The sequence below is a fragment of the Bubalus kerabau genome, chromosome 2 (genome assembly GCF_029407905.1).
Source record: "Bubalus kerabau isolate K-KA32 ecotype Philippines breed swamp buffalo chromosome 2, PCC_UOA_SB_1v2, whole genome shotgun sequence".
NCBI classification, from domain to species: domain Eukaryota; kingdom Metazoa; phylum Chordata; class Mammalia; order Artiodactyla; family Bovidae; genus Bubalus; species Bubalus kerabau.
The window spans coordinates 21,787,492-21,813,312 of record NC_073625.1 but is presented as its reverse complement, the minus strand read 5'-3'; the positions used below and the strand labels follow the sequence as shown (position 1 = coordinate 21,813,312).

The window sequence follows — 25,821 nt, the reverse complement described above, 5'->3', positions numbered from 1 at the left end:
CACCATAGTTCAAAAGCATCAGTTCTTCGGTGCTCAGCTTTCTTTATAGTCCAACTCTCACATCCATACATGAATACTGGAAAAACCATAGCTTTCACTAAGATGGACCTTTGTTGGCAAAGCAATAACTCTGCTTTTTAATATGCTGTCTAGGTTGGTCATAACTTTTCTTCCAAGGAGCAAGCGTCTTTTAATTTCATGGCCGCAATCACCATCTGCCAGTGATCTTGGAGCCTCAAAAAATAAAGTCTGTCACTGTTTCCACTTTTTCCTCCTTCTACTTGCCATGAAGTGATGGGACAGGATGCCTTGATCTCAGTTTTTTGAATGTTGAGTTTTAAGTCAGGTTTTTCACTCTCATCTTTCACTTTCATCAATAGACTCTTTAGTTATTCACTTTCTGCCAGAAGGGTGGTGTCATCTGCATATCTGAGATTATTGATATTTCTCCCGGCAATCTTGATTCCAGCTTGTGCTTCCTCCAGCCAGCGTTTCTCATGATGTACTCTGCATAGAAGTTAAATAAGCAGGGTGACAATATACAGCCTTGACGTACTCCTTTTCCTATTTGGAACCAGTCTGTTGTTCCATGCCTAGTTCTAACTGTTGCTTCTTGACCTGCATACAGATTTCTCAGGAGGCAGGTAAGGTGGTCTGGTATTCCACCTCTTGAAGAATTTTCTTGAAGACTGTTGTGATCCACACAGTCAAAGGCTTTGGCATAAAGCAGAAGTAGATGTTTTTCTAGAACTCTCTTGCTTTTTTGAGGATTCAGCGGATGTTGGCAATTTGATCTCTGATTCCTCTGCCTTTTCTAAATCCTGCTTGAACATCTGGAAGTTCATCATTCATATAGTGTTGAAGCCTGGCTTGGAGAATTTTGAGAATTACTTTGCTAATATGTGAGATGAGTGCAATTGTGCAGTAATTTGATCATTCTTTGGCATTGCCTTTCTTTTTGATTGGAATGAAAACTGACCTTTTCCAGTCCTGTGGCCACTGCTGAGTTTTCCAAATTTGCTGGCATATTGAGTGCAGCACTTTCATAGCATCATCTCTTAAGATTTGAAATAGCTCAACTGGAATTCCATCACCTCCACTAGCTTTGTTCATAGTGATGCTTCCTAAGGCCCACTTGATTTCATATTCCAGGATGTCTGACTCTAGGTGAGTGATCACACCATCATGATTATCTGGGTTGTGAAGATCATTTTTGTACAGTTCTTCTGTGTATTCTTGCCATCTCTTCTTAATATCTTCTGCTTCTGTTAGGTCCATACCATTTCTGTCCTTTATTGAGCCCATTTTTTCATGAAATGTTCCCATGGTATCTCTAATTTTCTTGAAGAGATCTCTAGTCTTTCCCATTCTGTTGTTTTCCTCTATTTCTTTGCATTGATCGCTGAGGAAGGCTTTCTTATCTCTCCTTGCTATTCTTTGGAACTCTGCATTCAAATGGGTATATCTTTTCTTTTCTCCTTTGCCTTTCACTTCTCTTCTTTTCACAGCTATCTGTAAGGCCTCCTCAGACAACCATTTTGCCTTTTTGCATTTCTTTTTCTTGAGAATGGTCTTGATCTGTCTCCTTGGTCTGATCTCCTTGGTCATTGTACTGTCTCCTGTACAGTGTCATGAACCTCCATCCATATTTCTTCAAGCACTTTGTCTATCAAATCTAATCCCTTGAATCTATTTCTCACTTCCACTATATAATCATAAGGGATTTGATTTAGGTCATAGCTGAATAGTCTAGTCATTTTCCCTAATTTCTTCAATTTAAGTCTGAATTTGGCAATAAGGAGTTAATGATCTGAGCCACAGTCAGCTCCCGGTCTTGTTTTTGCTGACTGTATAGAGCTTCTCCATCTTTGGCTGCAAAGAATATAATCAATCTGATTTCAGTATTGACCATCTGGTGATGTCCATGTGTAGAGTCTTCTCTTGTGTTGTTGGAAGAGAGTGTTTGCTATGACCAGTGCGTTCTCTTGGCAAAACTCTATTAGCCTTTGCCCTGCTTCATTCTGTACTCTAAGGCCAAATTTGCCTATTACTCCAGGTGTTTCTTGACTTCCTAGTTTTGCATTCCAGTCCCCTATAATGAAAAGGACATCTTTTTTGGGTGTTAGTTCTAGAAGATCTTGTAGGTCTTCATAGAAGTGTTCAACTTCAGCTTCTTCAGCATTACTGGTCAGGGCATAGACTTGGATTACCGTGATATTGAATGGTTTGCCTTGGAATGAAGAGAGATCATTCTGTCATTTTTGAGATTGCATCCAAGTACTGCATTTCTGACTCTTCTGTCGACCGTGATGGCCACTCCATTTCTTCTGAGGGATTCCTGCCCGCAGTAGTAGTCATCTGATGGCATGTTCTAATAACCAGTAAATAACAGTGAAATCAGTATACTCAGTAAACATTAAGTGAGTTGTATTTTGTAAGTCACAGAATTTCAGAGCTGCAGAAGCCCTCAGGCACAAAGTGGTCTCTGTGGGTCCCACTCCTCTTGAGTTGTTTGTGAAAGATTGCATCTGTAGCTAATACCAGTAGACTTCATTTTTTTTTTTCAGCTTCTTCAGTATTACTGGTCAGGGCATAGACTTGGATTACTGTGATATTGAATGGATTGCCTTGGAAATGAACAGATGATCATTCTGTTGTGAATGAACAGAGGTCATTCAGACGCTCTAAATGATTGTTTCCTCTAGCATTAGATGTCTGCAAAATAGGTAGTCTGCAATAAGGTATAGAAACATACTTTCAAAGTGGTCTTCTGGGATCAATAGCACATGCCCATTACATCTTACTAACTCTCAAGTCATAATACTTCTCTCAAGTTCTAACTGTGAAAGACTGTTTAATAACTTTTCTTCCCAGCAATAATGACTATGTTTTAATTGAGACATTCTACTGTGCTTGAATCATCATCCAAGAACCATTGGCTCTTCAAATATTTAAGGAACATGTAGAAATGCATCTATCATATCTTTTAATCTATGAAGAATTTTTAATATATTAGTAGTCCTGTCTAGCATGGCATGGCCTAATAACAGTTGCAAAAATTAAAATTTTGTGCTGAATAAGCTTGAAATCAGCTTAATGCATAAATCACAGAATTTTAGTGCTTAAGTGATCTAAATCATGAAATGTTCTTCCATGTTCTTAATGTCTTAGGGAATTTGATGAAAGGCAATAATAACAATAGGCTTTTAACAAAATACTGATTTAGACCACCTCTTTCATTTTTCAGAGAGGGCAACTGAAGTTCCCTAGGTGAAGATTTGACCAAAGCCACAAACAAGTTCTAGAACCCAGGTGTGAACTGAAGCCTAGGAGCCCTGACACCTGACCAGTTGTGGTTTTTATTAGTAAAAAGAACAGTTTATTATTGCATCTCTACTAAAAGCCAGGCAATATTCCAAGATATTTTACACATATTAGCCCTTAAATTTAAAAGCAATAAGCCCCTACAAGATAGTGATTATTTCCCCATTTTACAAAAACACTCAAGTCTGGAGGATTAAGTAATTTGCCCAAGTTCTCTTAAGTAATTCAACAACAGAGCCAAGTTTTAAATCCCTGTACATCCAAACTTCAAAGCAAAAAAAAAAAAAAGTTACATTCCACTGCTTTTCTTTCTAGTTCTTAGATATTAAAATATAAACATTCTGAAAACAGTGTCTCATCAGATGTAGTTGATCTATGAGAAACAAACACATCAAAACAAAAATGAACAGTATTATTAGGTTCTAACCTTGAAGTATCTAGAAGTAAAGCCCCCAAATTTCCAAGTTCTGCACGTCACATTTCCTCCTGACCCATAACATGATGAAGATCAAGATATATGGCTGTGCACTATTTCTGGACTAGTAATACACTTCACAGAAAATTCTAAATCTCATTTCCTATACCTGTGACCTTTGCTACAATGCTAAGAGGAGTATGAGTTCCCCCTAACGTTATGACAATAAATTAGACGCTTCCATCCATCAGTCATAACTGCAGGGTCACCGTCAGGAAAAACAGCCCTCTAATCTCCAAGTCCATTTCCTGACTGCCGTGGGGGTTCGGGGGCATCCTTAGGAAAGTAGATAGAATAACAAGAAGGTCACTTCTGTGGTTGGCTCTCTGACTGAAATAATGCCCATCAACAATTAGTTTGTTGTGGACTTCACTTTGAATTTGTAAAAGCAAATTTAAAACATCCAGTTGTTTACCTCTCCTTATTCCAAGAGGAAGATCAAAAGGAGGCTTATCATGACGGGAGAGGGTTTATTTCCATCTCAGAACAAAAGACAAAAGATTCTGTGTCCTTTCCTTTCCTTTGAGGTTCCTGTGTTCCTTTCCACTCCCTTTCCTGATTAGCAATAATATCCTGACCATCAGTCTATGTATTTTAAGCGTAAAATCAATTTCAGGGACTTGTCTCATTTATTTTCATGATAGGTACAGTAAAAATGGCACCAAATTGCTGTTGGTGGTAAAAGATTTTTTTTTTTTACACCCTCTTAGATTTTCCTTTCTGGCACCTGATAATACAAAGAACTGAAGTGGATCTGGGACAATATCCAGATACAGATTAGAGCTCTGAGAAGAAGAGTTTCATCTGGGAAATAATACGGGCTTGGCCACCCATTAGAATTTTGGAAAGCCATCTAATATTCATATTAGTAAATTTCTTTATAGAGAAGCAGCTCTAAAAACTGTGCTGCTTTACTTATTTAAGAAAAGCCTTAATGACACAGTTTCTATCTTAGATGTGACCTCTAAGAAATAAAAAATGAAGATTTGAGTCCAGTATGGCAGCATTACTAGAAATGTTTTCACTGTGGCATAGAGGGGCTTTATTTGCAAGAATTAGTCTGATCCTCATTTTCAGATGCTCTAAATCCCTTGGGGCAGAAAAAATGAAGAGAAAATATGAATTTGTTGTATTTTTTTTTTTTTTTTGAAAACAAAGTAAGACTCTACATGGACTAAGTAAATGGTACTCAGTAGTATTGTGAGTCATAAAAGACCAGATTGATTGATTGAGAGATCTAAAAATAAGAAGTTTAGTTTTTGCTTTTGTTTTAAATCATGGTTTCATAAAATGCCCAGCTGGAGATTTGACAGCGAAAATAATACATGCAGGCGATGCCGTTTGCAAGACTGTATGGACTCAAGAAATACTGTTTTGTGGGGCTCCTTCTGGAGTTAAGTCACTGATCCAATGGCAGTTGTCATAGAAGATGGTTTTCATAGCTGCTGTGGCGAATTCTCACATAGCCAGACTCACGTGAAAAGCTGTGCATTCCTTGGGGGCTGGACTCTGATTTTAGGCATCATCAATCAGGCCACAAATAACAGCGTCAAGACCCAGAAGATAAAATGTTTCCCCACTGAGAAGCCATTCAGTTTTAATCCGTAATCCTCGGGGAAATGAGTGTAAGAACCCAGGTAAATCCAAAGGGAGCTATGGTCCAGGTCACACACATAATACATGTAATTCTGTGTCATCAGAGTCGCTTACTAAAGAGTCCCCAAATCCCTAACATGAAGATTAAATTCTACTGCAACCTTTCAGAAAAAGTCTGAACCAATTAGTCTTAAGAACCTAGGAAATGTTAAGACAAAGGGCGGTTTGGCAAAGTCTGCTTCTGTTAGCTTTTGTATCTTTTACTTCCTTAACTCCCTTTTTAACTATTTTCTGAATTATCTTCTTGCTGAGTGTTTACCCTAGAATGTACACAGATTTCTTCCACTAGAAAAGGTCTTTTGTTCATTTCCTCTAGTTATATAGTTCAGCTCTATACAAGTCTTCTTGAAGTCTTCTGATTTGTTTGTTCAGAATTCAGTCCATTTTCATGGTTTTGTTTCCTTTGAAAGGAGATGAACTGGACACAATTTCTCTAACTTTCTTCATTCTCATCATATGGAAGTAGGTTCAGGGCTCAGGAAACCTGCCTCCTTTCTTGCCAGTTCTGACAAACAGGAATTCTCTCAAGAGCTACAGGGCAGCTAATTAGCAGCACCCACTGGACTCACCTGCCAGCCCCCACCTGCTTCCTCTCTTGTAGGCAAACCTGGTATGAGATAGGAAACCTCTGGCGGATTTTAAATGGCCAAACTCGCAATCAAAAGTGTGTTTGAGAAAAAATTAGTCAGCAGCCTCAAGTTGGCTTGTTTGATCAGTTTAAATAAGATGACTTAAACAGCAGAGAGATCAGATACTAGGAGACTAGTTAATGGTCAGTGGTCCTAATGAGAAGTAATGATGCCCTGAGTGAGGGTGGTGGCAAGGGCAATGGGAGATGCCCTGCAGAGGTCAGATGTGTTGGGCTTAATAGCTCATCAGCTGTGTGGGAAGAGAATGACATGCAGCAGTAGGTGGTCAAAAAAGATGCTGGGACCTGAGCTAGTGTGACTTCTGTGATATCATGCCATTAAGGAAAGCCTGAGAGAAAAGATGGTCCGTTTAGTTAGTGCTCAGCTGCTGAAGTGACTTAGCAGCAGCAGTACCACTAGGGGAGCGTAATAGGAGTGAGCCTAGATTAAACACTTTTTTTCTGGGTTAGCTTTCTGGACTTCTCTAATCATCTGAGTGACTCAGATGAGCCAATATAACGATATGTGCTTAAGGAAATGGACCAAAGGAGGCCACTCATCCTACTTCCTGTCAGGCCACAAGACTGAGTGGATAGAGAATCACTGCCACTCATGTGTGGTCAGCTCGTTTAGCCAGGGTAGGGGAATCCACAGAGGTGTGGATGCTAATGGTTTCATTGGAGCTTCCCGATTCTTTGGCTATACTCTTCAGGAAAATGTAGCTGAAGTAGCAACTGTTTAAGTTTTAGGAAGCCAGGTCAAATCTTCCTTTCCGAAAGAGCCATGGCAAACAGAAATCCTGGCCCTGGGTCCACTGTCACAACTAACAGTTCTGTGCCAACAGAACACTCATTCAGGGAGAGACCACTAGCTGGGCGTTGAAACTAAGTTCTCAGAACTAGAAAATTTTGTGACAAGGTCAGAATTGCTCTGGAAATATAGAAATACTGCTGCTCAGTCTATATGCCATTTATCTAGCAGTCACCTTTTCAGTGTATCATGCTCAAACCACTTTAAGCACTTTGCCTTCTGAATAAAGCCAATTACCCTTCTTTCATCTGCCCTTTTTTTTTTTAACTTAACATTGAAAATCCATGTAGACCACGGTGTGAAATAAAGTTGCTAGATTTAGCAAATAAAAATAACCAGCACTCAGTGAAATTTGGATTTCTGATAAACAGTGAGGGTTTTGTTTTTTAAGTATATCCAAAATATCACATGGGATATGATGTGATATATTTTTGTGTACTAAGATATTACTTGATATATATCTGAAATTCCAGTGCCACTGAGCATCCTGCATTTTATCTGGCAATGCGACTGCAAAGAGAAAACAACTTGAGAACCACTTCCAGAGCCAAATCAGTCTCCATTCTGCTGCTTACCTGTTCTAACGGTGGTCTCCTTTACTCGTCTCCAGGGCTATCTCATGTCCACAAGCTTGTGCTCACAAAATACTGCAAAACCCACCAGGAAGTGGAAAGTCCAGGCTCACAGTCTCTCCTGATTTGGATTTAATTTCACAGTCATCATAGCTTCTTTTTCACTAATATAGTTTTGCAGGTTATTCTACTGAATTATCCAAGCTGACAAACAACTTTAGTCCTGTTTCAACACAGTCAAGTTTCTGTGTAGAACATTTGCAAAAACTTTGATGGAGAAGTCTCCAGAATAAACACACATTATTAAAAAAGTTCTTTCCTGGTGTATAAGTATAATCATCTCCTCTGGGTGTGTACTGCTAGCTCCAGAGGGGTGATGTTTCTAGCCCAAGATCCAGTTAATATTTTTATAAAGATAAGATTGGGTTAAAGTCAGTGCCACAGAAAGTCTTCAAAGGGAATATCAGGAGATAAGATGTCGCAGAAAGATGCTAGGAAACCAAGGGAAGAAGTCAGGCTGCATTGGCCAAAGACCAGGCTACTCTCATTGGTTGGATGATTACTATCTCACCACGTTGGGCCATGGGTACCATCTCGATTTTGCTGGATCCTTCTTCCCTGACTGCCTGCTGAATGCATTTAGCTACTTTGTTCTAGAAGCAGTAGACAGCTCCCTCTGCTTCCCACTGTTTCACTCACCATAATGCATCACCACCCATGACCTCTCCACCCCACTCCACACACACAAAGGAAGAACTACCCAGTTGGTGCTACCACAGGTACTTTGTTCATCTGCCTGAATGAACCCCTTACATAAGATTGGAGGGGTCACTCCTCCTCCGCCTTAATGTCTGCCAGCCCTAGACTAAGGAGCCTGCCATCCAGTTTGAAAAGCATTTCTTAGTCCTGGGTACTTTCTGAGAGGTCTTGCAGGCAGTGCTGAACACAAAGCGATTAATTATGTTCCTTTCTCCCAAATTTGATCAACAGTTCACCAATCAAACAATCCAATACTAATAGAATGAGGTAAAATGTTCTATAAATGTAGGAATTAACATTTGTGTTATGTCACAGCTCTAACATATTAAGGAAGTGTGGTCGTATTATAAAAGGATGGACTTTAGTTGAGTACTAACAAGGTAACAGACATGCAAAAGTGAAAGTGAAAGTTGCTCAGTTGTGCTATGGACTGTATAGTCCCTGGAATTCTCTAGGCCAGAATACTGGAGTGGGTAGCCTTTCCCTTCTCCAGGGCATCTTCCCAACCCAGGGATTGAACCCAGGTATCCTGCATTGTAGGCAGATTCTTTACCAGCTGAGCCACAAGGGAAGCCCAAGAATACTGGAATGGGTAGCCTATCCCTTCTTCAGGGGATCGTCCCAACCCAGAAATCAAACCAGGGTCTCCTGCATTGCAGGCAGATTCTTTACCAACTGAGCAATGAGGTTGGAGCCAAAAAAAATAGGCTACCTGACTATCCTTCAGCTATTAGTGTATGCGCGTCAGGAGCATGCCTGTACTACTCACAGTATCTGGTTATGACTTAGGGAGGAGGCTCAGTCTTACTTAGGCTATTTAGTGTCAACCTCACAGTGCAGACAGTGACCCGAGAGAGATCTGCCAGTTCGATAAGCATTTAAGCATCTCCAAACCCAGTTATATAAAATGATAGCCTACCACCATTTAGTTGCCAAGATAATAATTGCTTTTACTTTGATACTCTTCAATCTCCAGAATTGTTTCAGTTTCTCTACCAGGGTCCTACTGCTGCTGCTGCTGCTGCTGCTAAGTCGCTTCAGTCGTGTCCGACTCTGTGCGACCCCATGGACTGCAGCCTACCAGGCTCCTCCATCCATGGGATTTTCCTACACTTGTTTATCTTTTCCTGAACTCCTTCTTATGATGTTTCTGTTAAGCGGTAAAGCTGTTCCAATAATAGTAATGACAGTGTTTCTTTTATCAGAAGTTTCCATTATCTAGGCACGCACTCATCAGTCTTGGTTCCTAAACTTTCAGTTTTACATTCTTTATTGAAGGAAAAAGCTTTTGTAAATGCCTGCAGAATTTTATCTTTCCTTTTATTTCCTGTTGACTGAAGTGTACCCCTCCCCAAAATGCTGCTATGAATTTAGTATACTTTGAAACAAATTTGTATTTTATTCATCACAAAAACATCTACCTGTATTTTAATCAGATCAGATCAGTCGCTCAGTCGTGTCCAACTCTTTGCAACCCCATGAATTGCAGCACGCCAGGCCTCCCTGTCCATCACCAACTCCCAGAGTTCACTGAGACTCACGTCCATCGAGTCAGTGATGCCATCCAGCCATCTCATCCTCTGTCCTCCCCTTCTCTTGCCCCCAATCCCTCCCAGCAGAGTTCATATCAGAATGAAATAGTTTGTCCCTTCAGTCTACAAATACTGATTTATAGACCTTCTACTTGAAGTTCTGGCTTCCCAGCTGACTCATTGATAAAGAGTCTGCCTGCCTGTACAAGAGACGAAAGAGATCCAAAATTTGATCCTACGTCAGGAAGATCCCCTGGAGAAGGAAATGGCAATCCACTCCAGTATTCTTGCCTGGGAAATCCCACGGACAGGGAAGCCTGGCAGGCTACTGTCCATGGGGTCCTAAAGAGTCAGACTTGACTTAGCAATTAACAACATGAAGTGCAAGGTTCCTAACATGGGCCCACATTCCACTCTACTATTTGATACATTCTATATGTTCTGTATCTCAGAAGGGATACTGACCAGGGACTGTTCTCTCTGGGAATACACTTCCTTAAGTGACAGAGGCACATAAAACCTATCAGTCTCACTTCAGAAGGATCAGGGAGGGGGAGTATGGGCTAATTTAGGATCAGGACTTTTCTTTGAAAAAGCCCTCACAGCTTATCCTAAAAGATCCCTGCCACTCTTTACTCCATTGAAAGCTGCTCTTGGAATTTTTAGCTTTGTTGTTGTTGTTGTAGCTATTTATGCTAGTATTGTGAACAAATGTATTCACCATCGAGGTTTCAGTTCCATTTCCTGTACACAGAGATGGTACCTTTAAGGTGAAGAGAGATGAGTAGATTAGGTTGCACGCATACGTTGTAAGTACCTTCAGTCTTGTCCGAATCTTTGCTTAGATATAGAATAATGTCTTACAGGCCTATCTCCCCCAGTGCCAACACCCCAGATCCATCCTAATAACACCCCCTCCTCCACATAATGTTTCCCCAAAACAGTGAGGGGCACTGACTGTCCTTACCTCTCCTGTCCCTCCCTGATAAAAGTCCTCTGTCTTAAGCGAGAGTTAGCATGCAGTAAGCTTTCTGTGGAGAAGGCAATGGCACCCCACTCCAGTACTCTTGCCTGGAAAATTTCATGGATGGAGAAGCCTGGTAGGCTGCAATCCATGGGGTCGCTAAGAGTCGGACATGACTGAGCGACTTCACTTTCACTTTTCACTTTCATGCATTGGAGAAGGAAATGGCGACCCACTCCAGTGTTCTTGCCTGGAGAATCCCAGGGACAGAGGAGCCTAGTGGGCTGCTGTCTATGGGGTCGCACAGAGTCGGACACGACTGAAGCGACTTAGCAGCAGCAGCAGCAAGCTTTCTGTGGTTTCAAAGCCAAATCATCCTGGAGGTTTAACCAATGCCAAGTAAGAGAGAGAGAAGAAAAGCAGTAGAAAGTAGGGAGACGTGTCCAGGGCGAGGACCCTCTGAATGAGGAGAAAGGGAGATGGGACCACCTAACCGCCAAGTCCAGGAGGGCAGCACCCCCGAAAGCCACAGGCAGATGCTGAGATGTGTCAAAGTTTTAAATCAAGCTGGGACAGGTACTGGAATACTCTGACTTAAACAGCGCTCGGTCCACTCATCAGCTATTCTTTATGACTCAAAGGTTTATGACTTGAAGCTGGCGCTACTGATGCTTGTGTTCCTCCCCCCTTCTTTTTTTTTTGCTAGGTTTCCACTCCTTCCCGGGTCCCCTCCCTTCCTCCTCTTTGTTATCTGCCCTTCAGTTGGAAGAATGGCCCAAGGACCATGCATCAGCTGGCCCACCAAGGGCTCTGGACATTGCCCAGGCTGCCACCTGGGGAGCTAGAGGACATGTGTGGATGTGTTCCACAGGGCGGGTGCCAGCTTACCCAGGGAAATTTATTAGGCGACAGGGATGCGGGTGTGGGGAGAGGAAAGCCCCTGTCTGGGTTTATAATTGAGATGATACGCCTATAGTTTGCATAATAAACAAACAAAAGAGGGGATGTTGAATGACATGGTGCCTCAAGCGAGGGAGAGGGTTCTCAGGCTTCATGTCAGGGCACAGAGCAAGGAGAGTCAACCAAGTCCCTCCTCCACCCCTAGAAAGACCTCAAAGCAAGAATGTGCAGCTTTGTCCCAATCCCTGGATAAAGGACACCACTCTGGAGTCATTGTGAGTGAACGGTCCTGGACCTCTGGGGTGGCTGACACCACCACCTCACAAGGAAAATAGTGTGAGATGCCCAACTTTGCTTCCCTTGTTTGAATTTCACCTGAAACTGTGAATCCCAAACTCTGGGGAGTAGATGCATGAGAATTTTCTGCCTCGATCTCTTGCAGTTTCTTGGGCCCTCGCCACAGTACTGGTATTTGAGTTAGAGGCCTAAGAGGGAAATCAGTCCCACGTGGGTAGATAACAAAACACTCTCCACCTTGGAATCATGAAGTGGAATTTCAATCTGAAGCCAAAAATCCTATCTCTGCCTGCTTCGCTAATTACATAAATTTCCTTGCTAGATTCTGCAGCTGTTTCTAAGAATACAACTCAGGTTCCCAGAAGTGGCACTGCTCATGGAGGGGTACATGGCACTAACGCCTGGTCTGGAGCTCAGACTCTTAAGTGCTCATCTTATTTCTGTTGACGATGCTAGGTGACCCTAGATCCATTTCATGCTTTGGGACAATGAGACAGACAGACAGGTGTGTGTGTGTGTGTGTGTGTGTGTATCTGTTCTGAATGTGGTGGTGGTTTAGTTGCTAAGTCATCTCCGACTCTGTGCAACCCCATGGACTGTAGTCTGCCAGGCTCCTCTGCCCATGAGATTTCCCAGGCAAGAATAATACTGGAGTGGGTTGCCATTTCCTTCTCCCTTCCCCACCCAGGAAATCAAACCTGGGTCTCCTGCTTTGCAGGTGGATTCCTTACCAACGGAGCTACCAGGGTAGGGACTAGCAGTAAAGATTAAGTGCAGAATCCTTATAGAGAGCACTGGAAGAGAAGCAGGGCTATAGCTGAAAATAAGTATATATGCAGCTGCTTTGAGAATGTTCCAGATTTTACTATGGGAAGTATCATCTCGCTTTATAGGTACCCCCTAATATACTGTTGGACTTGAGGAAGAACAGGCTGATGTGATAGGATGCATCTCCCCCTCTCTTATCTGTGCCAGAACCTCACCGCCTGGTCTGACAACGTCCCATGGAGAATAAAGAAGTTAGGGGAAAGGTTTAGCTGAATAAAAATGAGTTCTCCCCAAATATGCAGATTATTTCAGCACGGGTATGTGTGTGCACACAAGTGCACTCAGAACAGTTGTTTCTAAATTGAAATGTAACCTGGTTACCCAGAGAAGAGCAAGTGCTTTGTAAAATTTTACTTCTTTTGTTTCTTGAATTCCTTTTAATAGAAAGATGGACAAGTCTGAGTAAATGTGATTCCCACAAATAAGTACTGTATTTTAGCAAAAATTAGACTCATAATAAACCCGTCTTGATGATATAGGGTGATTGGGCAGAGAACCTAGAGACCTACCGTGGTTAAAAATATTAAGGACTTTTTATTTGACACACAGATGAACCAATAAAAATGTGACCTCTTGACATCTATAAAAAAAGATATCTTGGGTTTCTTTCAGTGAAATATTTGAAGGCTTTAAAATTTTAAACAAAGCCCAGCTGGTTTATATGCACAAGTTCCAAATCCTGAAATATTCCCATGGTTTCTAGTTTCAAAGAATTCTGCTGCTGTAAACTAGTGGATAAACTAAACTGGTAAGATATTTTTCTTTTTTAAAAAATGTTGCTTTATTTTTGGTATCAAGTAGTATGTAGAATAAGTAAACATTGAGAGGAAAAATGTGAATTACTCTGGTGGGAAAAGAAAAAGAGTATCATTGTGATTCAAATGTAGTAAAAACTATAAAAGCTAAGTTCCCAGTCAGAGTGTGAAAGCATACCAGATTCTCTCCCAGGTTTTACATTTAGATTTAATTCAAATATAGTCACAGTGCCACATATTTAGATTCTAGAGCTGAGAACAACATTTTTGAAGTTCCCCCTTTCGGTCACAGTCCCTGTATTATATTTATTAATTTTGTGAAGGGACAGACAGTCTGACCTTTCTTCCCTCAGCCTGCCTAGATTAAGCTCCGTTAGCCCATGATTTGGAAGCCAATAAATAGCTCCATGGTGATTACCAATGCTTTGTTATTTTTCAAATGCTAAATGACCTTTAATCATGGTCATTTTAAAGTTGTTTTTTTTTTTAAATTTCATTATAGCTCTCCTTATTCCTGTTGTTCCCTCTGGATCTAACTACTAGCAGGCTTTCCTGCAAAAACACATGTTCTTCTTCTTAATAGTGAATTTTCATTTTCCACACTCCTCCAGGCTCAAGCACTTTCCACTCTTGCACTTTGTCTAACCCCGCCTCAAGTTACTAAGTTTTCATTTTGTCTTTTACTCTCAAAAAGTCTTCAGTCTGCGAGTTTTAGTGTGTCAGTGTTGCACACCTGCTGCACGGTGTCTACTGTGGTTGCAGTGGGCACCTGCACTCACTGTGTAAGTCACAGTGTGGGGAAGCTCTGCCTCTTCTGACTCCGGAGCGGAGTTTGCATGAGGAGTCCCAAAGAGCTCCTGGTAAATCAGTCTGGAGGTTCTGCGTGGGCTCCATTCACACAACTGTTTACGCTTCCTGTCTGGGAATCAAATTTCTGTCACTGCAGTGAATCCTGGCATTTTCATTTAAACTTTGTACCTGGAGGGAAAAAAAAAAGGTTATTCCCTCAGAAAGGCAACAGGAGGGAGCTATTCTTTCTCTCCTTCGTGTATTACATTAACTTCAGGCAGGTGTTCACTTCCAAAGGGGCAGAGGCATCAAGTTGCTCCTGAGCAGATCTTGTAATAGTTATCACAAGCTGGCTGCATCCTAGCCAGGCATGCTCTCTCAGCAAGCCTTTCGCCCAAAGTCCCTGACCTTTGAGTTGCAGACATTCTCTCTTTAGCCAGTTCAGACACAGGGACATTTGGACTTTTCATAACCTCTCATTCTAGAGTTTATACATGTGGGAATCCACCCTTTCCTCCTCCAAACCGACAACTATGATTAAACCCTGGAAGGAAGGGATGGGAAGTGTGTGAGTACACAGCCCACCAATGACTCAGGAGTCAGAATTTCCGAGAGAAAATATCTGATGAGTTTTTTCTAGGCTTTGGTGGGAAGGAAGAGAAGAGTCTTCCTCCAGGCGTCTCACAAGGCAGAACAAAGTAAGGCAAAGTTAGGGCTAAAATATAAAAGGTATCTGGTGCGTCCAGCACACTTTAACCTCATAACCTTGTAATCATTTGGCACAGCAGGAAGAAAGTCAGGACAAAACCAAGCTATGCACTCAATATTCTTTGTGTGACTGTAATTTAGATCCTTTGGGATGGCCTTTGGGGCATCATATTGATGATACGAGCTTGCTGTAAGGCACAGCTTGAGGCAAGGGTTGGAGTGGTTGGTCACCAGTGAGCTTAACAATGTCTTAATTGAAACTAAGAATAGTACTGGAGTTTAGAGATTATTCATCTTGAATACTGTAGTCACATCTTTGCTGAGTGGATTCTCTTTGCTGAATAAGCAAAGCAACAGGAGAATAAATTACTACATTTTCCCAAATTTAAAAAGTAAAAACATATTGAAAATAAATTTAGAGAGCTCATTTCTTTTTTAAAAAAAAATCTTAAAAATTAGGATTCAGAATGAAAAATTAAACAGGATTAGTCTCCATTTCATCTATTCAAAAATGTTTCATTTTTATCAAACAGAAACTAGTTAGGAGTTTTCAAATTCCTTTATATTGGCTTTTGGCATATAGTTAATATAGACAGATAAAGTTACTATTCACCTGCGGCCCTGGGTTCTTTTATTCCTCATACAAACTATTTAAATGATATCTTTATTGAGTTTTCATTAATAAGTATTATTCAACAGGAAATCTCAAATAAGGGGTAACTCTAAAATGAGCAAGATTTTCAGCAAAGTTATGATGAGAACCTTCAAATTACAAGTTAGTATAGTAAACAATATAAAGTACAGGGGAATGTATTAAACAAATATTAGAATGCTTAACTTTAATTAAAAGCATTTATCTCAATATTTTAGGGTACTTCTGAGGTATTGAAAATAATCTGATTTTGTTGAACGTGTTTTTTTCTATAGCATATAAGTAGATTAAAAGTTTAAAACTGAAATAATTATAAAGTAGGACATCCATTATGATTATAGTATTTATAAGCTAGTTATATAACTAGCTTAGGATTAGGATATAGATATGTAACAGAATTCTATCCAAACCTTGAAAGAAATTGGGTACATCTGTATACATTAACATGAAGACATGTACATTATTTTTACTATGTATATATTTTTAAGCAAGTTGTAGAACAATTCACATAGAAATTTGCGGAAAAAATGCGTTCATATACATGTATGCAGAATATATAAAATATACTGGCAATTGCTTAGAAAATGATTTGAATAATCATATTAGCTACCTCAATAGATGGGGGAGCTCCACTTTCAAGTTCATTCGATTCTATGTTGATTTTCTAAATGTTAGCCTGTATGATGTGAATTTTTTCAATTTGTGAAAAACAAAGATTGATATAATAGGGTACCCTTATCTACATATTAAAATATTAAGAGTACTTGTTTGTATATTTTTTTCATCCTTGATCATTTGTATTGTCTATTTTTTCCATACTTTCTATATGTAACTGTGTATTGAGGGCAGGAGAAGCGGGTGACAGAGGATGAGATGGTTGGATGGCAGCATCGACTCAATGGAGATGAGTTTGAGAAAACTCCAGGAGATAGTGAAGGACAGGGAAGCCTGGCAGGCTGCAGTCCATGGGGTTGCAAAGAGTCAGACACAACTGAGCAACTGAACAACAAAATAAAGAATTAATTTTAAAAACATTAAAGCAGAGAAAAGTGCCAACAGAGGGACAACATACAGCGGCAACAGAGTGGAAAGGAAGATGCCTGAGTGTGTGGTGCCCAAAATAGTTACCAAGCCTTATTATTAAGTCATAAGCTTAAACAAAATTCCTCTCACCCCAGGGCAAAAAAGGCAGACCTTTTCAGATAATTGATGAAAAGGCCCCAGGTGGCTGCATACAGACATTTCTTAAGCATAATAAAAAGACAACATTAATTTAACATTAAGGCTTACAGTCAGTCAGATTTCTAAAAACTAATATTTGACTGGAAATAGTTCAACTCATTTCTCGTCATTGCCTCCATATCCCATGCAGGGTAAAAACCATTGCTTCTTTTACTGAGAACAATCTATAACTTGACTAAACAAAGATGCTTTAAAGCTTACTTGAGATAGCATTGAAACCCATCAAATGTATTGAGTCATTTCTTTTGGATATATATGTATAAACTCAGAATTGTTGTGTTCTACTTATAAACTAGTAAATGAACCCAAAAGAAGGATTTGCACCTGTCAGGAAAAACACACAGACTTGTCCACTGTGATCAACGTTGACTGCTGTTTCAGCACGATTTTTGCAGACCACGATGTAAACTTCAGAAAATCTGGCACAACTGCCTGTTTATAGGCACTGAACTTCCCCAAAGTGTGCTCCAAATTCTAGCACTATCTCTCACTCAGAGAAACACAGACACTATATTCAGTAACCTGGAGGAAAAGTTCATACTGTTAATAAGAAAGTATGAAAAGTGAACCGTCTAAAACATCACATAGGTATAGACACGAGACAGCCACATTTTCCTGGGTAGAGTAAACCTCCAGAGAGCTACTCCTTCAGGAACAGCTCTGAATAGCACTAGCATTAATTCACGTCACTTACACACACACACACACACACACACACACACACAAACACACACACACACACACACGCACACACACACACACACGCACGCACACGCACACACATACATACACACACTCTCTCTCTCTCACTCACACCCTGTAGGCAGCCCTACCACTTTATTTTCTTTCTCTTTTAAAAATAATTAATTTTAGCAGACAATAATTGCCAGTAGTATAAAATTTAAGTGTCGTCCCCCAATTCCTATCATTCACTTACCCAGATTATCTTCAGATGGTTACATTTTAAAATTTTCAATACATTTGAAAAATACTTTGGGGCAAAGAGTGGGCTGGGGTTCAACTTTATTTGCTTCCAGATGGCCACATAAGATGGCCACATGATTATCCCTCTTTTTCTCCCATGTTCCACAGTGCTACATTTGATACCATCTAAATTCCTGTATTTAAATCAATTTCTAGACTCACTCTTCAGTTCCATTGATGTGAAAGCACAGATAATGGTTAAGTTCTAGAGCCTGAACCCTTGGGTTCAAATCTCAGTTCTGCTGCTTACTGGCTGTGTGACCTCAGGCAAGTTGCTTAAACTCTGCCTAAATTCCTCACTTATAAAATGAGGAAGTAAATAATTATAAGATTATTGAGGGATTAAACTATTTAAGAGATGAGAACACTCAGAAAGTACTTGACATAGCATGCAATTCGTATTAGTGATCATTACTCTTAAAACATACTGTTGTTGTTTTGTTGGTACTTAATTAAATTTAAAACTCAACATTCAGGAAACTAAGATCATGGCATCTGGTCCCATCACTTCATGGCAAATAGATGGGAAAAGAGTGGAAACAGTGACAGACTTTATTTTCTTGGGCTCCAAAATCACTGCAGATGGTGACTGTAGCCATGAAATTAAAAGATGTTTGCTCCTTGGGAGAAAAGTTATGACCAACCTAGTTCAGTTCAGTTCAGTCGCTCAGTTGTGTCCGACTCTTTGCGATCCCATGAATCGCAACACGCCAGGCCTCCCTGTCTATCACTAACTCCCGGAGTCCACCCAAACCCATGTCCATCGAGTCGGTGATGCCATCCAGCCATCTCATCCTCTGTCATCCCCTTCTCCTCCTACCTTCAATCTTTCCCAGCATCAGGGTCTTTTCAAATGAGTCAGCTCTTCACATCAGGTGGCCAAAGTATTGGAGTTTCAGCTTCCACATCAGTCCTTCCAGTGAACACCCAGGACTGATCTCCTTTAGGATGGACTGGTTGGATCTCTTTGCAGTCCAAGGGACTCTCAAGAGTCTTCTCCAACACCACAGTTCAAAAACATCAATTCTTCTGTGCTCAGCTTTCTTTATAGTCCCACTCTCACATCCATACATGACCACTGGAAAAACCATAGCCTGGACTAGACGGACCTTTGTTGACAAGATAATGTCTCTGCTTTTTAATATGCTGTCTAGGTTGGTCATAACTTTCCTTCCAAGGAGTAAGCGTCTTTTAATTTCATGGCTGCAGTCACCATCTGCAGTGATTTTGGAGCCCAAAAAAAGAAAGTCAGCCACTGTTTCCAATGTTTCCCCATCTATTTGCCATGAAGTGATAGGACCGGATGCCATGATCTTAGTTTTCTGAATGTTGAGCTTTAAGCCAACTGTTTCACTAGACAGCATATTAAAAAGCAGAGACTTGACTTTACCAACAAAGGTCCATCTACTCAAGGCTTTAGTTTTTCCAGTAGTCATGTATGGATGTGAGAGTTGGACTGTAAAGAAAGCTGAGCACTGAAGAATTGATGCTTTTCAACTATGGTGTTGGAGAAGACTCTTGAGATCCAACCAGTCCATCCTAAAGGAAATCAGTCCTGAATATTCATTAGAAGGACTGATGCTGAAACTCCAATACTTTGGCCACCTGATGAGAAGAACTGACTCATTTGAAAAGACCCTGATTCTGGGAAAGATTGAAGGCAGAGGAGAAGGGGATGACAGAGGATGAGATGGTTGGATGGCATTACTGACTTAATGGACATGAATTTGAGTAAACTCTGGAAGTTGTTGATGGACAGGGAGGCCTGGCGTGCTGTGGTCCAAGGGGTCGCAAAGAGTCGGACACGACTGAGTGACTGAACTGAACTGAATTAAATTGATGGATTAATTAAGGGAGAACTGACGTGTAAATATTGTGTCTTCCCAAGTAAACATCATGTCCTTGTTTTTATGGACTCAAGTCTTTTTTTGTGTCGGACATACACCCACATATCTTTATGCATGTTTTATAAGGATTCATATTCCCCTCACTACAATTCTTCTTCCTGGGATATTTTATCATCATACAGTTCCATCCCCTGTAATTCTAGTTATTACCTCCCAACTGGCTTGCTCTGTCTCTAAACATCTCTTGTCCAGGAATCTTAACAGAAGGCCTTGACTACAACTGATCCCTAATGGTACAACTTTTTGTATTTCTTTAAAACAATTGAGATTCAAAATCTTTTATCTAGGCTCAAGCATTTTTTCAGGCCGGTGTTTTCTCTGGTGAAAATGTTCGCAATTGTCATCTTTTTCTGGACGTAAAGTCTTGAGTTTATAGAAAGCGTTTTGAGAAATCAGGCTCTTCAGTGAGATTTTATGCTTGAACCCTTTATCTGAGTTTTTGCTTCATGGGCATTAAGTATTGCTGAAAAGCACAGGTCCTTTAAAGTTCAGGGGGAAAGTGTTTATAAAGATCTGAGACTGAGCTAAGACAAAGCTATAGCCAGAGGCTTGGTTTCCTGAGAAGGAAGGAGCTGCCCGCTAATCTGTCATGCTTCTGTCTCACGGGATATTAAAGCCATCGCAGGCTCCTTTCCTTTACAGCCAGTCCGGTGTCTGACAATCTTGTGTCTGTCCCCACAAACCACATGACCAGGGGTCCTCCAGGGCTGCTTGTAAAGTACCACAGAATGAGTCATTAGGGTATGGGCAACAAAGAAAACTGGAGAGACAGTGAAACCCTTATTAGTGACCATCCTTCCAATCACTGTCTAATGTAATTAGAAGAAAGAAATATACCTTTAAAGGACTCACTGGGCCTGCTGGGCAAACCATTCCAATTCTTATTCTCCATCACTTCTCTTTGGTTATGATCCTTTGATTAGGGTGAGATGAATTTTAAAACAAAACACTCATTGGGACTTCTCTGGTTGTCCAGTGGTTAAGACTCTGCGCTTCCAATGCAGGGGGCACAGGTTCAATTCCTGGCTAGAGAACTGAGGTTCCACATACTGTGTGGCATGGCCAAAAATAAATAAAAATATAATATTTTAAGAAGGGGAAAAAAAGAAAACACTCATTAAATGTTTTCTAACCAAAATAATGGTTGTTGAAAACAGATGGTGCATGTAAAAAAAGAAAATCCTCTCCTGACCCAACCAGAGTCTTGTCTTTCCTGTATGTTTCTCTTAAGCTTCTAAAAGGGTTGGGGGAATATATATTCACACACACACATGCATACATGTATACACCACAGGCTGCAAAAGACATTTTGGTGGTGTTGGTTTTACAGGCAGTATTACACCCTTCAGAGACAAATGGCTGATTTAATCCTGACCCAGAGCTGACAGATCTTGGGAAATGCCTATTACATCCTTTGGAAGAGTTCTGTAAACAAGTATTGTGGTTACCAACAGCATGGAGTCTCAGTTTCAGACTCTGTGAGTAATTCATTTAGGCAAGCTTTCCCAAACCAAGTGCAAACAAGAGGCCTGATGACCCCAGTGACTGTTAATGGAGCCTTTGGTCTCATAGGCACCTGTTTTATCCCAGCCCCAGCCAGTCGGGATGCTAGTTTGTTTATATCGCGTTCCTTCCTATGTACAGATGTTCTTCCAGCTGGTGGGAAGGCTGGCCAAGTTTACGGGATCTCTTTGCCTTTCTGAAGATGCAGGACACAGTCATCCACCATAAAGGAGCACCTGGGAAATGTTAATGTTGTCTGTGTTTGTCTGGGGAGATTTGAAGGTGTAGGTGGATCTGCATAGAGCCGGGAAGAATTGTAGAATGAGGTGAGGAGTAGACAAAGAAAGGACAAATACGGAGATTTTTACAAACCGATGGTGAGCAGGTCTTTGCCTCAGTAGGGCTTTGCCTGCCCTTTGTAGGAGGCAAGAGAGGTTGAGTCGATACTTTGTCCCTAGGAAAGAAAGAGACTATTTCAGAGTGAGTTCTGGGAGTAGGAAAGGAGGTGATTATTAATGTCAAGACTATCATGGGGCAGCTTAGTCACACTGTTTTGGAATTTCAGGGAAATTAAAGAAAAAGAATAGGGTTCACATATGAACAAGAAGTTAGGAAGAGAGCCTGATTCTTGGGTGGGATTCGGACAAGGAAGTGCAAACAGAGAGGTTTTGAAAGTTTGCATCAGTTAAGCTTTGTCAGGAGACTAGGAATAAGATTGTGCCTTCTGTACCTTGTTTCTGCTGAGAGATTTCCAATCAGCTTCCTAAAAAAAATACATATTATTCACCTTATTACTGATCAAACTGGGTGTTTCCTGTTCTGGAAGAGTGAGAAGTAAGCATCAAGGCTAAAAGCTAACAGATAGGTCTTTAGGGAAAACCCTCTTAAGCCCTCTATGAGGAAATGCCAGCATATGTGTGCCCCATTTGTGTGTTACATACACCTGCACACACACACACTCTCAGGATTTAGTTGAAGTTTCTCCCTTTAGTTCCTGAGTGGCTGTTGGTGGCCTAGAAACCAAAACTGGGTTCTACATCTCTGACAGCCTCCTCTTCTCAGTCACAGGGTGTCCCCTCAAACATTGTTTAAACCTTAGCCTCGGTCACAGCAGACCTGCTTCTTCACGCACCATGCATGTAGTTTTCGGGTAAAGGCTCCTACCTCTTCCTAATTGTGGAATATCCAGATGAAGCTTTGTCAGTGGGAGCCACAAGATCTGAAAATGAGCATGAAAGAACTTTCTTTTCTGAGTTCAGGATTTGAGGTTGGCGATAGAATGAAAGCTACAGGGATAGAACAATTTAGGTCACAAAGCTGTATGAAGAAGCACTGCATTCATTTTGAAAAGGGGGGAAGTAAATCTGTGTATACTAAGTTAGCTTCCCTAAACTTGCCATTCTTCAGTTCTGCCCTTGAGATTTATTTAGGTCAGGGTTTTGGGTTAGATCTCTCACTCCCCTGGGAGACTGAGATTATTATTTAAAATCTCAGTTCTGAGGAAGAATCCCAGAAATAACGACTATTGTGTTCAGTTTCTATTATAGCCTCATGAGCAAAATCGTTCTTTTGACTGAAGTGTGGCTCTTAGACACAGATATGCAAACCTACCCTACCAGACAAATAAAGAAAAAATATATAAATTGTGAACTGTTAGATTCATATCTAACACTGTTTGTTTTGCTAATAAAAGCCTTAATATGAGGTTGAGTATCCCAGTAAGATTTAAAATTTATACCACATTCATCAGTGTTCCTTCATTCTTTCTAAATTCAATGCAGATTTCAAAGTGTCTTTCAGGAGTAGGGCTATATCAGAACCAGGTTAAGTCAGAACTAACCAGCAATGTCTTGTCACTTCCAGATTAAGTTTTGGGGTTTGCTTTTCCCTCTGGATCTCTGTGCTAAGAAATGTTAGAAACCTTTCTGTAACCCTGTGTTGGATTTTATCTTCCCAACTTTAGACATTCTAATAGCATAAGCGATAGCAATATGATAAAACTTTTTTAAAAACATAGAACTGAAATAAACATGAAAGTCTCATGTCTTAGATGCTATGCAATAAGAATAAGCTTTAATAGCAGAAAGTAGATGTGCCTTTGCAGCCTCCCGGGTTGCTCAATGTTGAAAGAATCTGCCTGCCAATGCAGGCGACACAGGAGATGTTTGTTCAATCTCTGGATCAGGAAGATCCACTGGAGGAGGAAATGGCCACTTACTCTAGTATCCTTGCCTGGAGAATCCCATGAACAGAGGAGCCTGGCAGGCTGTAGTCCATGGTATTGTAGAGTTGGACACGAGTGAACAACAGAACACGCACACACAGTTGTTCCTTTATAGAGTCAAATTATTATTACTACTATTACCATCATACTATTATTTAGCTTTCATAATGCAAATGAAGGTAAAAGGAGAAAATAAGATAGCCGTAGGGGATCGCTTTGAATGAAAAATTTAGATATTAAAAAGTTAAGTGTTTTTAGTTTCATTAAGTCACTAGTTCTGGAAATTTTCAATAATACTACAACACACAATAATAGTACAATAATTAAAAGAGAAAGAATCCTTTTAAGACACAAATAAAATAGCAGTGTAATATAGTTGCAGCTATAAATATAGTATATTGAGACGTTTAAACAGATAAAATATGCACATGTACCCCCAAAACAGATTTTTGAGTTACAGTTTCAGTTCCTATTTTTTAATAAGTTCATATATAAGTAAATATTGAGCCCTTTATACACATTATCTATTTTAATCCTCACAACTACCCAAGAAGGTATTATTGTTGCCTTGTATGCTGCTGTTGCTTGGTCACTTTAATCTTGTCTGACTCCTTGCACCCCATGGACCGTAGCCCATCAGGCTGCCTGTCTGTGGAATTTTCCAGGCAAGAATACTAGAGTGGGTTGCCATTTCCTCCTCCAGGGGATCTTCCCAACCTGGGGATTGAATCCAAGTCTCCTGCGTCTCTTGCATTACAGGTGGATTCTCTACAGCTAAGCCACTGGGGAAGCCCATTGCCATGTATGTATAAGGCAAATAAAATTTGAAAATAAAGTTACTTCTCCACAGTCATGCAGCAAATAAATGGAAGTTGCAGGATTCTTATCAGTATAATAAACAAATTTTCTCCAGGATTATGTCAGTTAAAATCTTAGTCATGTAATATTTAATACCAACAAGAAAATGTATGTGAATATAAATTATAAAGTATAATAATACAACAAGCCATTGACCCCAAACCCAACTAAATATCTGAAGTTACCTTTCCTATTAAAGCTACCTATGCACTCTACCCTAGCTAGTCTCCTTGACTCCAGAGACTAACACAATCCTGAATGTTGAATTTATTATTCCCTCTACATTTTATGTGGAGAGGGCAATGGCACCCCACTCCAGTACTCTTGCCTGGAAAATCCCATGGATGGAGGAGCCTGGCGGGCTACAGTCCATGGGATCGCTGAGAGTCGGACACGACTGAGAGACTTCACTTTCACTTTTCACTTTCATGCATTGGAGAGGGAAATGGCGGCCCACTCCAGTATTATTCCCTCTACATTTTATGCAGAGAGGGCAATGGCACCCCACTCCAGTACTCTTGCCTGGAGAATCCCAGGGACGGGGGAGCCTGGTGGGCTGCCGTCTATGGGGTCGCACAGAGTCGGACACGACTGAAGCAACTTAGCAGTAGCAGCTACATTTTATGAAATGTTTTTACCATGTAAGGCTTCATTTTTAATGTTGATATTCTACCCAACATTGTTTTAGAGTTGTCCATGTCGTTCCATGTAGCTATGGCTCACTTACTTTCACTGCTCGTGTAGTATTCCTCTGTGTAAACATGCCATTTCAAAAGATCTGTTCTCCATTAGATGGACATTTAGATTATTTCCAGTTTTTCCTAATATAATACTAGTGCACACTTCCTTCAGTTTTCTAGATGCACAGTTTCAAGAGTTTCTCTAGGCAACAAGCCTCAGCAGAATTACTGGGTCATAGCATAGACAGTGTTCAGCTTTAAAATGAATATGAAATTGCTTTCCTAGGAGGTTGAACTAGCAATATAAATGGGCTCTCATCTTTCCAACATTTCCTGACATTGTCAGACTTTCTCATTGTAAGTATTGTATATGTAAAATATGGTCTTGATTTTCATTTTTTATTACTAGCCAGTTTAAGTATCTTGCCATGTGTTTATTCACTACTTGTTTTCTATGCCTTTCTTATCCTCTAATTTTATTAATTTTTGCTCTTTTATTAATTTCTTTATTTTGCCTTCTTTGAGTTAATTCCCTCATTCTTTTTCAAAACTGCTTTATTAATAGCCTTTCTTCTTTGCTAATATAAATAATTAAGTTAATATATTTTATCAAATACTTGTTTCCACTCTGTTTCACCATTTAAAATATACACTGCTTTCACTGTCATTCAGTATTTAACATTCTCCATTATAATTTCTTCTTCAGTCCTGAGATATTTAGTAGTTTCTTAAATTATGAGTGAACATGAAAGTCACTCAGTCATGTCCGACTC

The 25,821-nt window shown here is 40.3% G+C and overlaps 1 protein-coding gene and 1 non-coding gene across 6 annotated transcripts in view; both read left to right on the top strand.

Moving 5' to 3' along the window:
* The window catches only part of DLC1 (DLC1 Rho GTPase activating protein), a 434,550-nt gene that overhangs the window by 346,605 nt on the left and 62,124 nt on the right, over window positions 1-25,821 (top strand). The window lies entirely within an intron of this gene.
* Window positions 20,745-20,817, top strand: TRNAG-UCC (transfer RNA glycine (anticodon UCC)). The gene has a single exon. It is a non-coding gene; the product is annotated as a tRNA-Gly (tRNA).